Raw genomic sequence first — 12,385 nt, 5'->3', positions numbered from 1 at the left:
CTTTTTCAGCAAGCGGGACTGACCTAGGGTGAATTTTAAATAGGGAAATTTTTTTTAAAGATTTTAATAATGACACAGCCATAAATATATTTGGTTTTTAATTGGTTTTATAGGGGAAATGTTTTTTGTGTTGTTTTTAACATGCTGTGAGCCGCCCTGAGTCCCGTGGGGAGAAGGGCGGCATAGAAGTTAGTGAAAAATAAAAAATAAAAAAAAATAAAATGAGTTCCAAGAGCGCAAAGGCCCAGTTTCAAGCTTTGCATTTTATACTTTTACAATGCATGTCACATCTAAGAAGCTCTTTCAACTTTATAGTCATTCTTTGAAGTTGTTTTTACACTTAAAGTCATCCTGACCTCTTCCGTCCATCTGCTGTTGTTTATTTGTAATTTTCACCTTGAGTCAAAATCCCCCTCTTTGATAGTGATTTCTACTCAAAGTGTAAGTTCCTGTTTCTGGAGGAATTTTTAGGCAGGAAATAGTAAACATTAGGTTATAATTAATTATCTTTACTGATTACCATTTGTGGTCACTTTACATGGGCAGGAAACAGTAAACCACCTTCTCACGCATTTGGCAGTGCATTGCTACATTTGCGTTACAGTGTTACATTTGTACTAAGACAGTTTCATATAATGGCATTACATTTCTACAATTACATTTCTACAATTACATTTCTACACTTACATTTCTACAATTATTAAAAGAATAACTTTTATTTCCTTCAGAAGTTTCCCATTTTGCCCACTTCCCCTATCATTTCCTCCTGCTCCATGGCTCTCAGCTCAGCTCACCTCTCCCAGAACCTGCAAACGTGTTTGTGTGAGTGTGTGTGTGTGTGTGGGTCTCACCTCCTGCAGCCCCATGCTGTGACATCGGGAGGAAAAGAACGGGAGAGGTGAAAGAAGCTGAGATGGGAGCTTCTTGCAGCCTGCCACGGGGCTGGGGGCGGGAGCTGAGGGGGGCAGGGTGCGATGCAATTGGCAGCACGTTGAGAAAAAGAAACAAGTACTCTGTGCTGGACCAGCCAGTTAGATGAGAACTGTATGTTAGAATGTTTGGCATTTAAAGGGTTAGATGCTGATTCTTTAAGAGATGGCTTATGGGTAATGTAGTTTTAGCTGTTCAGTGAATCCTATGTTTAACAAGTCAGTGGGAGGGGCCACTAAGTTCATCACAGGATATCCTGGCTACGTGCCAGCTTGTGAAAGAAGCCTTTGTGAAGACAGACACGAGGTGATGTGTCCGATAAGAGCCATGGGGTGAGTCTACCATTAATTTTTCACCCAAAAGAATGGAGAAAGGTTGTGATATGTTCATCAGAAGAACTCTTCTTGAGTTATTGTTTGAGATTCCTGAGGAATAAAATAATCTGAATATTATCCCGTTCTTTGGCGTTTATCTGTTTGAGAAGAGCAGGATTAAAGCAGATATCTTGTTTGGACCAACACAGTGAAAAATTAATGCTAGTGGATTGCACCCTTGCAGTAAAAACAGTATTATTCTTTTCTTTTTAATACAGAAAAAACATCTTCTCACTAAGTTCACATATTTAATTAATCTTTATTCAATCAGGATCTCTAACGTCTTATTTACCAATCTTAAACCTTGAGTCAATCAGTGTCTAAAAGGCCTTTTAAACCCATTGTATACAGTTTTAGGTCACACTCTTAAATCTTATTCTAGCTTTCTTTTTGTGCCAAGCAGGTTTCCATAACAGAGCCTCTATATCAACAAATAAATCTCTCTTTATTCCTTGTGGTATCATCTGAGTCAAGAAAGAGCGTCCCCTCCTCTGTTTTAGGGACCTGACTCCTTTGTAGATAATCCCTTGTTGTTTTAAAAGTTCAAGTCTCGACATTTGAATCTGCTGAGTAAGACACTCAATTATGTCCAATTTTGTGGTTAGTAGTTGGTTATCAAAATTGTCATAGTTCTCAATCAGTTGTATTTGCACGTCCATTTCTGTTAGTTTTGAGATTGTGTATGGTTTAGTTACAGTCATTTTTTGATCATCAAAAATCTCAATAGGTTGTATATAGAATGACATAGAATCTTCTTTAATGTTGATTAATTCCTCTTCTGTTGTTTTTTGGTCTGTAGAATAGTGAGATGAAATCTGAAGGTCGGTTTGTAAGTTCAAAGTAGAGTTTCTGTTTTTTTATTTCTGTAGTACTCTCTTTTATTTGCAGACATATTTGCTCAGTGGCTTCATAGATTTTTTTCCAATATAAGTTTACAGTTGAGTTGTGAATAGGGTTTCTCCATTTCAATAGTAACTAGAAACAGTCCTGTTATCTTTTAGTGGAGGCTGTATTTAATAACATTTAGCCAGTGTCCACCCCCACAGATTTAACAGCTGTTGAATTTCTTTGTCTTTTCCCTTTTATGATGGTCTGAACGTCAAAACCAATCTCAGCATCAAACAGAAAAAAAATCAGTTGCAATTTTAAATTTCTCCACAGGGTATCCTCAGTAGACTATAAAATCTCTTCCCAGACACCAAAAATGACGTTGACAAAATCAGGAAAAAGTAATATTCTTCACATATAAACTAAATCCAGTAATAAAATTCAATAATAAGAATTTTTTCAAGACCCCAAAGTAAATAGAAATAGAAAATAGTCAATTAAAATAAAGTTTCACTCCATTTTCAAAGCTTCTCTTCCCACATTAACAAACGCCGCTCTCTCAAAGAAGGGAAGTAGTTTCAAAAATGCTTTTTACAGGAAACAAAAAAGAGAAAAGGGCTAAGAGAGGGGAAAAAAAGTCTCACCCGGATCAACCACGGTGGTTCTTTACGCTTAGATGTTCTTCTGAATTTCGGTTACAGCAGCAAAGTGATTGGCCCTAAGGAGCAATCTCGGACCGTGGAAGGAGCTGCCGCCCTTCCACAGTCAATGAGGGCCTCCTCAACAGTAGTCGCCCCTCCAGGGCGACTTTTCGACCCGATTAAGGGTCTACCGGCAGAGGGAAAGCAGCCGGCAAAGAGAGGAGTCTCTCTGCATGGCTGCACACACTGCGATCCGGAACTGGAAGTCAAAACAGTATTATTCTTTATGTCTGTTCTAAAAATACCAGCTTGCTATTGGATTTATTTGCCAGTCAACGTTTTAAAGTAAATTGACATGATTAATTTCCTCTGAGTGCCAATTTCGTCTGCCTGCACTAGTAAATTGACAAGTGTGTCTCTCCCTCTTCGCTAAAAGTAAAAAGTTAGTGTTGCTTCTCTATGTCCTGCTTGGATGAAGTGAAGAATGCATGTGTTTCTCTTCGTTAAAGTAAAGAATGATTAAGTGTATTTTCTGTCTGCCAACCAACATAGCAAAGTAAAGGGAAACCTTAATGTCCGTGTTGCTAAAATCAATGAGGAATTGTGTGTGCATCTGAGCTAACTGATTTGAAAAGAAAACTTTGTAATTAGCTCTTCACTTGATTTTAACTGGCCGTCTGCTAACAGCCTTTGCTTGGAATGAATGGAATGTAGCTTTTAACTCTTCACATAATAGGCTGGAAAAGTTTCCTGCAACCAAAGTTCAGCTTGCTACTCAGCCAGTCTGTTTGTGAGAAGTAGCTAAATGAGAGAGACTTTGAATAGCAACAAAATCCCTTGTTTGAAACCTCCATTGCTTGGTTTTAAAAGATCTTTCAGAGCAAATCAGCCCAAAAACACACACACCCGCCTCCTGTAAGCTCAGCACTGCCTGATACAAGAATTTGCCCTCTGCTGGCCTCAGCAGCCGGGACAATACAAGGGTCATAAATTCATTTGTTGCTAAGGTGAACCTAGCGACTGGTGGAACAAAGCTGCCTCCCTCCCCCTCCCCTTGGAATTAGAGGAATTTTAACGGGAAAAGGGGCATCTGGTTTCAGAGGCAGAACCAACCCCACTACTGCAAATAGCAGGCTTGCACCAACCCAAGCAAATAGCACCCCCCAGAGGTGAAAGAAGGAACCTCGCTGAAATCTCTAACCATGCAGAGTGTGCCCCTGGTGGTCAAATAGCGAAGTTCACTGAATTCATCCAAAGTACCCAGCGCCCCCTAGTGGGCAAAGAGTGAACTTCACCTGAAGTAATCACTAACGCAAGCAGTCACCTTTAGTGGTGTCTCTGCTGAGGGCAAATTAAGGAGAAAAAAGCAGCAAATTAACCTTGCTTATTATCACAAGTCTTCACACCTAGGTGGAATCTAAGAAAGCCAGACAGTGCTTCAGTAGACTCCAGGTAGGCTAGCAACATGGTTCTAAGAAGATAGAATTTAGCTGGCCTTTCTCCAAGCGCCCCCTAGTGGTTAAAGAAGGAACTTCACGGAAGCCTTTAATCATGCACAGAGAGTGACCTCTAGTGGTCAAAGGGTGAACTTCGCTGAAGTACCCACAAACACAACCAGCACCCCCTAATGGTGCCTCTGCAGACGGACAGAGCACCCTAGTGGCTGATCTACAAATAGCAAGCTTGCCTTCAACCACGCAGCAGTGTCACCTGATAGCTGGGGAGAGAATCTCCCTAATGAGACTACTCAGATAGGGCACCCTGGTGGTGAAAGAGTGAACTTCACCTGAAGCAATCACTCAAGCAAGCAGTGACCCCTAGTGGTCAAAGGGTGAACTTCGCTGAAGTACCCACGCATGCAAGCAGCACCCCGTGGTGGCCAAAGAGGGAATTTCCCTGAAGTGCCCACACAGATAGAGAGACCCCTAGTGGTCAGAGAGTGAACTTTACTGAAGCACTCACTCACGCAAACAGTGTACCCTGGCAGCCAAAGAGGGAATTTCCCTGAAGTCGCTACCCAGATAGTGACCCCTAGTGGTCAAAGAGCGAAGTTCACTGAATTCGCTTCAAAATAGCTAGGAAGTTTACTGAGCCTGTCCTAGCCATGGCGGAGTGTCTCCTTGATTTAGAAGATGGGGTTCAACTAACCAGCCTAGATGAGCCACCCCAACCAGCCGGCCAAGGAGAAATGCTGCAACCAGCTAACCATGACCTGTACACAGAGGCTGATGTTCAAGCTTCAGTGAAGCCAAAGACATCTCAGGTACCCTATGACCTGAGGCAACAAAGAAGGCCTACAGAAGCCATGCGATCGCATCTGATGGATAGATGGCAGTCGTGTTACGAATGCCATGAAAAACTGGGAGAAATTACAGGAACTCTACTAAACGCCCGAACAGGGGCTCTCCCCCAAATGCACGTTCTCATTAGAAGAGGATAGGGATGAAGCTTTCCTACAATGGACAGACTCCGAACGCCGTCTCGAAAGGACACAGGCACAACTAGGAGACCCAACACACGATAGCATGATGCAAAGCCTCAAGCTAAAAAACAAGGAACGTAAGAAGTTTCTAGAGAGCTTAAAATGCCTCCCGGAGACCGAGCCTTACCCGAAAGACACACCAGTCGAGAGGGCCAAGTCCGAAGCTTCCCGTCATTTCCATGCGCCATCCCAGCGATCACATGTGGCCCCCTCTCACGCCTCTGAAAAGGCTTCACCCTTTTGCCATATCTCACCATGATCCCAGGTGCATTCCAGCGTGTCACAACAATCTCACGTTATAGGCGCCTCCCGCCATTCAAAAGCGTCTTCTCGTCATAGCCAAGCGTCCCGAGCCTCAAGGGCAGAGAGCTTTGCTATTCAAGCAGATATCAAAGCTGAAGCAGCCAATGCAGTCTTTCGCGTGTTAGAGGCGGAGCAACTGCAAAAGGAAGAATTGGCAAAGATAGAGGCTGACGCAGCTCAAATGAAGGCCAAACGAAAGGCCGAAGCAGCGCAGATGGAGGCCAAACGAAAGGCCGAAGAGGCCAAACAGAAGGCCAAAGCAGCGCAGATGGAGGCCAAACAGGAGACTGAAGCAGCTCAAATTGAGGCCAAACTAAAGGCTGTTCAAGACAAGCTTGAGCTCATACAAAGCCAACGAGAAGTGGCAGATAAAACGGCAAGAGCGAAAGCCCTTCAGAAAACACTCCAACGCGCCACCTTCTCACCCAATTTGGAACAACTGGAGATTGAAGACCAGCACAGCCATGTGCAGGCCTACGTTGACAACCAGAACACGTTTCAACATGAACAGGCAGGAGCGCCGCAGTTATCCACAAGTTCCCCAAGACCAAGAAAACAGGAAGGAGAATCTCTACAACCAGATGGGCCGATCAGCCAGAGAGCTGACGCAGCACCATCTGGATCACGTAACCTGCCCACCGTTGTTACACCACTGACTCCAACGAACCAAACCACAGATGGTAACCAAATAGATCCACCTGCAATGGCGGCGGCTCCACGGCAAGAAGTGCAGTTACTACTGGATGAGATTGCAAGGACTTGAACCAGACTAGAGTCCCTACTGCGTCAACAGGAAACAGCATCCCGAGGAACCGCCCCCAGACCTGACCACGGAGGAGAATCTCGACCATCAACCGTGCCAACCGGCCGGGGAGCCTGCAACGCGCCAACTGAGCGACGAGAACCTCCCTGACAAGTGAGCACACAAGAAGTCAGGCCCCCTCAGCTTAATGTGAATGCAGAGGAATTCAGGCCAGACCTTCAAGGTTCCTCGTCGGTGCCACTGGAAGTTGACCCCAACAAGACGTTTTCTGAAGAAAAATGCCAGCCGTCTGTGCCACGTTTCCTGTTGTGGTTCCGTTCTGTGAGCCCGTCTTATCGGAGGAAGAAGGCTCCGAACATGAAGGAGAGGAGATGACCAGGCCTCTCTCTCCAGGACCCTCCTCTCTGGCAATGCCTCAGGTGTCTCCCAACGGAGAAGAGACTGGCCAGGAGCCAGGTGTTTCCGAGCCGTCGGATAGTGACGAAGATACGTTGTGGCTGGACCCACGCCAGCGTAGGTGAGACAAGCGTGCTCAGCAGAAAAGGAGGCGTGCCAGAGATTAAGCTGAGTCACTGGACCCCACCCCACAGGCTATAAAAGAGTGTGTGGTGGCCATTCGGACTCTGTGACAGACAGAGCTAAATCTCTGGCGAATCACTTTGCACCTTTGGACACAACGCCTATTTGCTGTGGATTTAATTACAAACTGGACTGTTCAAACTGTGTGTATTTTTGTCTGTGTTATCGGAGTAAAAAGTTCTTGGCAGGCAGCTATGGAGTTGCTGCCAAGTTCCTTATCAGTGGCGTGGAGTGTTTGAGAAGTTTATTTAACCCTCGGCTGGCTGGTTGGGTGCGTGTGTGAGACGGGGACAGAACATCTTGTCTGTCACCCGAACATAAACCATCATTGACCCACGATGGACCAACAGCTGCAGCAGCAGGTACAGCAGCTGCTAGATGCCAATCAGCTCCTGCATCAGCAAGTGGCACAATTAACTGCTCAACGTGCTTTGGGAAATGCTCCTGCAGCTCCCCCTCCCTCGCCTCCTCTCCGTTCGAGATGCCCAGTGAACGTGCCGGATAGGTTTTCTGGGCAGCCAGAGATGTTCCCGGCCTTCATGGGACAATGCCAACTCTTCATGGCGATGAGGCCGGAGGATTTTTCGGATGACCGGGCTCGGGTGGCATTCATGATTAGCTCCCTTTCTGGCTCTGCCGCCCGATGGGCCACGCCCCTGTTGCTGCAAAACAGCCCGTTACTATTGGACTATCAGGGTTTTTTGCAACACCTGCGCGTGATGTATGAGGACCCCCTCCGCGTTCAGACGGCAGCGAGGCGCATCAAGGACCTCCGCCAAGGGAAACGCGTCCTGCAGTACTATATTGCTGAGTTCCGACTTCTAGGCCAGGACTCAGCTTGGAATGAGGTGGCGCTGATGGATGCCTTCCAGGACGGCCTCTCAGACGAGCTGCAGGACGAACTGGTTCGGATGGAGGTGCCTCTGACCCTCGACGCGCTGGTGACCCAGTGCCTGTGCATCGACGCCTGCCTTCAACGGCGACGGCCTCATCGGCCCCTTCCGGAACCATCGACAGCTTTGGCACCCCTGCGTTTCGCACCGACAGTGCCCCGGACCACCCTGCGCTTTGTGGCAACGGCTGAGGAGCCCATGGAGCTCGGAGCAGCCAGACCTCAACTGACAGCCCAGGAGCAGATGCGGAGACGCCAAGGGGGATTGTGCCTCTATTGCGGCGAGGCTGGACATTTTGCCGCCTCGTGTCCCAGGAAGCGGAGTGGGGGCGCTCAAGCCTGTTCCGGAATCTCGGCGTGATCAGCCGGGAAACGGGCCAGGCCTGGCCTAGGGGAAACTCTGGGCCAGGCACGTAGCCATGTCCTGCTGGAGTCGGCGACTGTGGACTGTGAGCCCCCTCGGCACCTGATTCTGGACACCTGGGTGTTGTTGGCCAACCGGTCGGAGGGGCTTCAGGCACATGCGCTGGTGGACTCGGGGGCCGCGACGAACTTCATGGACCAGGCCTTTGTGGCCCTTTTTAAGGTCCCCTTGGTCCCGGTGGACCCTCCGTTGAGGGTCGAGACTATCGGGCGGGAACTCGTGGCGGGGCCCATCAAATTCGCTACCCAGCCCTTGCGCCTCGCCATTGGGAACCACGAGGAGGCGATCCAGTTCTACGTGACGGCGGACCTTCATTTTCCATTGGTCCTAGGGATGGCCTGGCTTCGGGCCCACGATCCTCAGGTGACATGGTCGAGAAATGCCATCTCGTTCCCAAGCCTGCAGTGTGTCGACCACCTCCGCCATATCTGTGCTGGCCAGGACGTCGCCACCCCAGCCGCCTCCTTGCCTCCTGAGCTGACGCCCTTCGCCAATGTGTTCAGCGAAACAGAAGCGGACCGATTACCTCCGCACCGACCCTACGACTGCCCGGTGGACCTGCTGCCCAACGCGCCACTGCCCGTGGCCCATCTGTATTCCATGTCGGAGCCTGAGTTGGCCGCCCTACGGGACTTTCTGGACAAGAACCTGGCCCGTGGGTTCATCCGGCCTTCGTCCTCCCCGCTCTCGGCCCCGGTCCTCTTTGTGAAGAAGACGACAGGGGACTTACGCCTGTGCTGTGATTACCGGCGCTTGAATGCCATCACAGTGCGGAATCGCTACCCCCTGCCGCTCATCCCGGAGCTGATGGAGAGGTTACGGGAGGCCTCGATCTTCACCAAGCTCGATCTCCGAGGGGTTTACAATCTGGTGCGCGTGAGAGAGGGGGACGAGTGGAAGACGGCGTTTGGCACCCAATACGGCCACTTCGAGTACACCGTCATGCCGTTCGGGTTGACCAACGCCCCCACGGTCTTCCAGCACCTGATGAATGACGTGTTCCGGGACATGTTTATTTATTTATTTATTTATTTATTTAATTTAATTTATATCCCGCCCTTCTCCCGACGGGACTCAGGGCGGCTCACAACATATTTAAAACAAAGGCATATATACAATCCCCCCCTGTAAAACCGAATTAAACCAAATTTTAAAGTTGTGTTATTTCGAATTCCTTAAAATGAACCCAGTATAAAATCCTCCCTAGGNTCCAGAGGGCAGGGGCACCCACAGAGAAGGCCCTCCCCCTGGGGGTCGCCAGCCGACATTGCTTGGCCGACGGCACCCTGAGGAGACCCACTCTGTGGGAGCGTACCGGTCTATGGGAGGGAATCTGCGGCAGAAGGCGGTCTCGGAGATAACCGGGTCCTATGCCATGAAGCGCTTTAAAGGTGGTAACTAACACCTTTGGACCGGTTCGTGGTGATCTACCTGGACGATATTTTGATCTATTCCTGGACCCAGGAGAGCCACCTCCAGCATGTCCGCCAGGTCCTGTAGCGCCTGTGGGAGAACCAACTCTATGCGAAGTTGGAGAAATGTTACTTCTTCCAGACTTCCATAGAGTTCCTCGGGCACATCATCACCCCCGAGGGCATTGCGATGGACCTGCGCAAGGTGGAGGCCTTGCGCAGTTGGGAACCCCCACATTGGGTGAAGGACGTCCAGCATCTGCTGGGGTTCGCCAACTATTACCGGACCTTCATCCCGGGCTTCGCCACCCTGACCTTGCCGCTGACCCAACTCCTTCGGAAGAAGGTCCCGTTCCAGTGGGGGCCCCCGCAGCAGCAGGCCTTCGAGGTCCTCAAGTGGGCCTTCGTCACGGAGCCGGTCGTGAGGCATCCCAATTCACACCGTCCGTTCGTGGTCGAGACGGATGCGTCCAACGTGGCAATGGGAGCGGTATTGCTACAGGCCCCGGTGGATGGTGGCATTTTTTTTCCCTGCGCTTATTACTCACGGAAACTCAATCCTTCCGAGCACAATTACACCATCTGGGGAAAGGAGTTGCTGGCTATTAAGGCCACGTTCGAGGCTTGGCATCACCTCGAGGGGGCCCGACACCAGGTGGAGGTGCGGACGGACCATTGGAACCTCGAGCACCTCACCACGGCCAGGAAGTTGAACCAGCGGCAGATCCGGTGGTCGTTGTTTTTCGCCCGGTTCAACTTCCACGTCACGTATATTCCGAGCAGCCTCAACCAGAGGGCGGACGCGCTATCCCGCAAGCCGGAATACTTCTGCCCCAAGGACTCCCTTCCCCCACGGACGGTGCTGCCAGCAGAATCCTTGGCCGCGGTCCAGGAACCGGCGGACCTGCGGGCACAGGTGCTGGAAGCGCAGCGCCGGGATGACTGGTCGCAGCAGCGGAAAGCGGAAGTCGGCCCAGCGTCCCCATGGACCTTGGAGGTGGGCTTGCTGAAGCACCGGGGCCGGCTGTACGTGCCCACGAGTCCGCTCCGAGCCCTCGTCATGAACCAGTGCCATGACAACCCCGCAGCAGGGCACTTCGGCTTCTTTAAGACATTGAAACTGGTGATGCGGACTTTTTGGTGGCCTCGGGTACGGCATGAGGTGCACGCGCATGTGACGTCCTGTATGACGTGCCGACAGGCCAAAACCGCATCCGGCCCACCTCCTGGACTTCTCCAGCCGTTACCGACACCGGAGAGACCATGGGGTGCCATCTCCATGGACTTCCTAACAGATCTACCACTGTCCGCCACGTTCATGACCATTCTTGTGGTGGACATGCTCACCAAGATGGCCCATTTCATCCCGTGCCGCGGACTGCCATCGGCCCGCACCACGGCTCGTCTGTTCCTGCAGCACATCTTCCGCCTCCATGGCCTGCCGGACAGGGTGGTGTCGGACCGCGGAGCCCAGTTCACGGCCCGCTTCTGGAAAAGCCTCATGGCCGCGCTGGAGGTGCAGGTGTGCCTGTCATCGTCGCACCATCCGGAGACTGACGGGGGCACGGAGAAGGTCATCGGCATCCTGGAGCAGTACCTCCGCTGTTTCGTCAACCAGCGGCAGGACAACTGGGCCGAGTACCTTCCCCTGGCGGAGTTCGCCTTCAACAACTCCCAACACACCTCCACCCAGATGACTCCGTTCCATGCCAACGTCGGATACCATCCACAGTTTTTCCCGTTATTAATCTCAGATTCCCCTGTTCCCGAGACACAGGACTTCCTCTCGGAGCTGCAGGCGGTGCAGCAATTGGTGCGGCGGCAGCTGATCCGGGCAAAAGAGGACTATAAACGGGTCACCGACCGCTCCCGACAGGCAACGCCACCGCTGGCAGTTGGAGATCGGGTGTGGCTGTCCACGAAACACCTCCCCACGGACCGGCCAGTGAAGAAACTGGACCACCGCTTTATCGGTCCCTTCCCCGTCGAGGCGGTCATCAGCCCAGTGGCCTACCGGTTGACCCTACCACGCTCCATGCGGCTCCACCCTATTTTCCATCGGTCCCTCCTTGTTCCTGAGGCCCCAGAGAGCCATCTCCGACTCCCGACGACGCCTGCCCCCCCAGCTGCAGCCGACGAGGACACCTCGACGTACGAGGTGGACAGCATCCGGGACTCCCGTTGGCTGAAGGGGCGCCTCCAATACCTCATCGCCTGGAAGGGGTACTGGCCTGAGGATTTTAGCTGGGTGGACGCTTCTTCCGTTCAGGCCCCTGATCTGGTACGGGCCTTTCACGACCAGTTCCCGTCCCGACCACATCCCGACTGTCAGACCCGGGGGAAGGGCCCTGCGGTGGGGGATAGTGTTGTGGTTCCGTCCTGTGAGCCCATCTTATCGGAGGAAGAAGGCTCCGAACATGAAGGAGAGGAGATGACCAGGCCTCTCTCTCCAGGACCCTCCTCTCTGGCAATGCCTCAGGTGTCTCCCAACGGAGAAGAGACTGGCCAGGAGCCAGGTGTTTCCGAGCCGTCGGATAGTGACGAAGATACATTGTGGCTGGACCCACGCCAGCGTAGGTGAGACAAGCGTGCGCAGCAGAAAAGGAGGCGTGCCAGAGATTAAGCTGAGTCACTGGACCCCACCCCACAGGCTATAAAAGAGAGTGTGGTGGCCATTCGGACTCTGTGACGGACAAAGCTAAATCTCTGGCGAATCACTTTGCACCTTTGGACACAACGCCTATTTGCTGTGGATTT

The 12,385-nt window shown here is 50.9% G+C and overlaps 1 pseudogene; it reads left to right on the top strand.

Moving 5' to 3' along the window:
- The first annotated feature begins 4,877 nt into the window (after window positions 1-4,877).
- Window positions 4,878-9,950, top strand: LOC114923151 (annotated as a pseudogene).
- The last annotated feature ends 2,435 nt before the right edge of the window (window positions 9,951-12,385 follow it).

The sequence above is a fragment of the Protobothrops mucrosquamatus genome, unplaced genomic scaffold (genome assembly GCF_001527695.2).
Source record: "Protobothrops mucrosquamatus isolate PMUCROS unplaced genomic scaffold, P.Mucros_1.0 scaffold2130, whole genome shotgun sequence".
Classification (NCBI taxonomy): domain Eukaryota; kingdom Metazoa; phylum Chordata; class Lepidosauria; order Squamata; family Viperidae; genus Protobothrops; species Protobothrops mucrosquamatus.
This window is presented reverse-complemented; position numbering and strand designations above follow the sequence as displayed.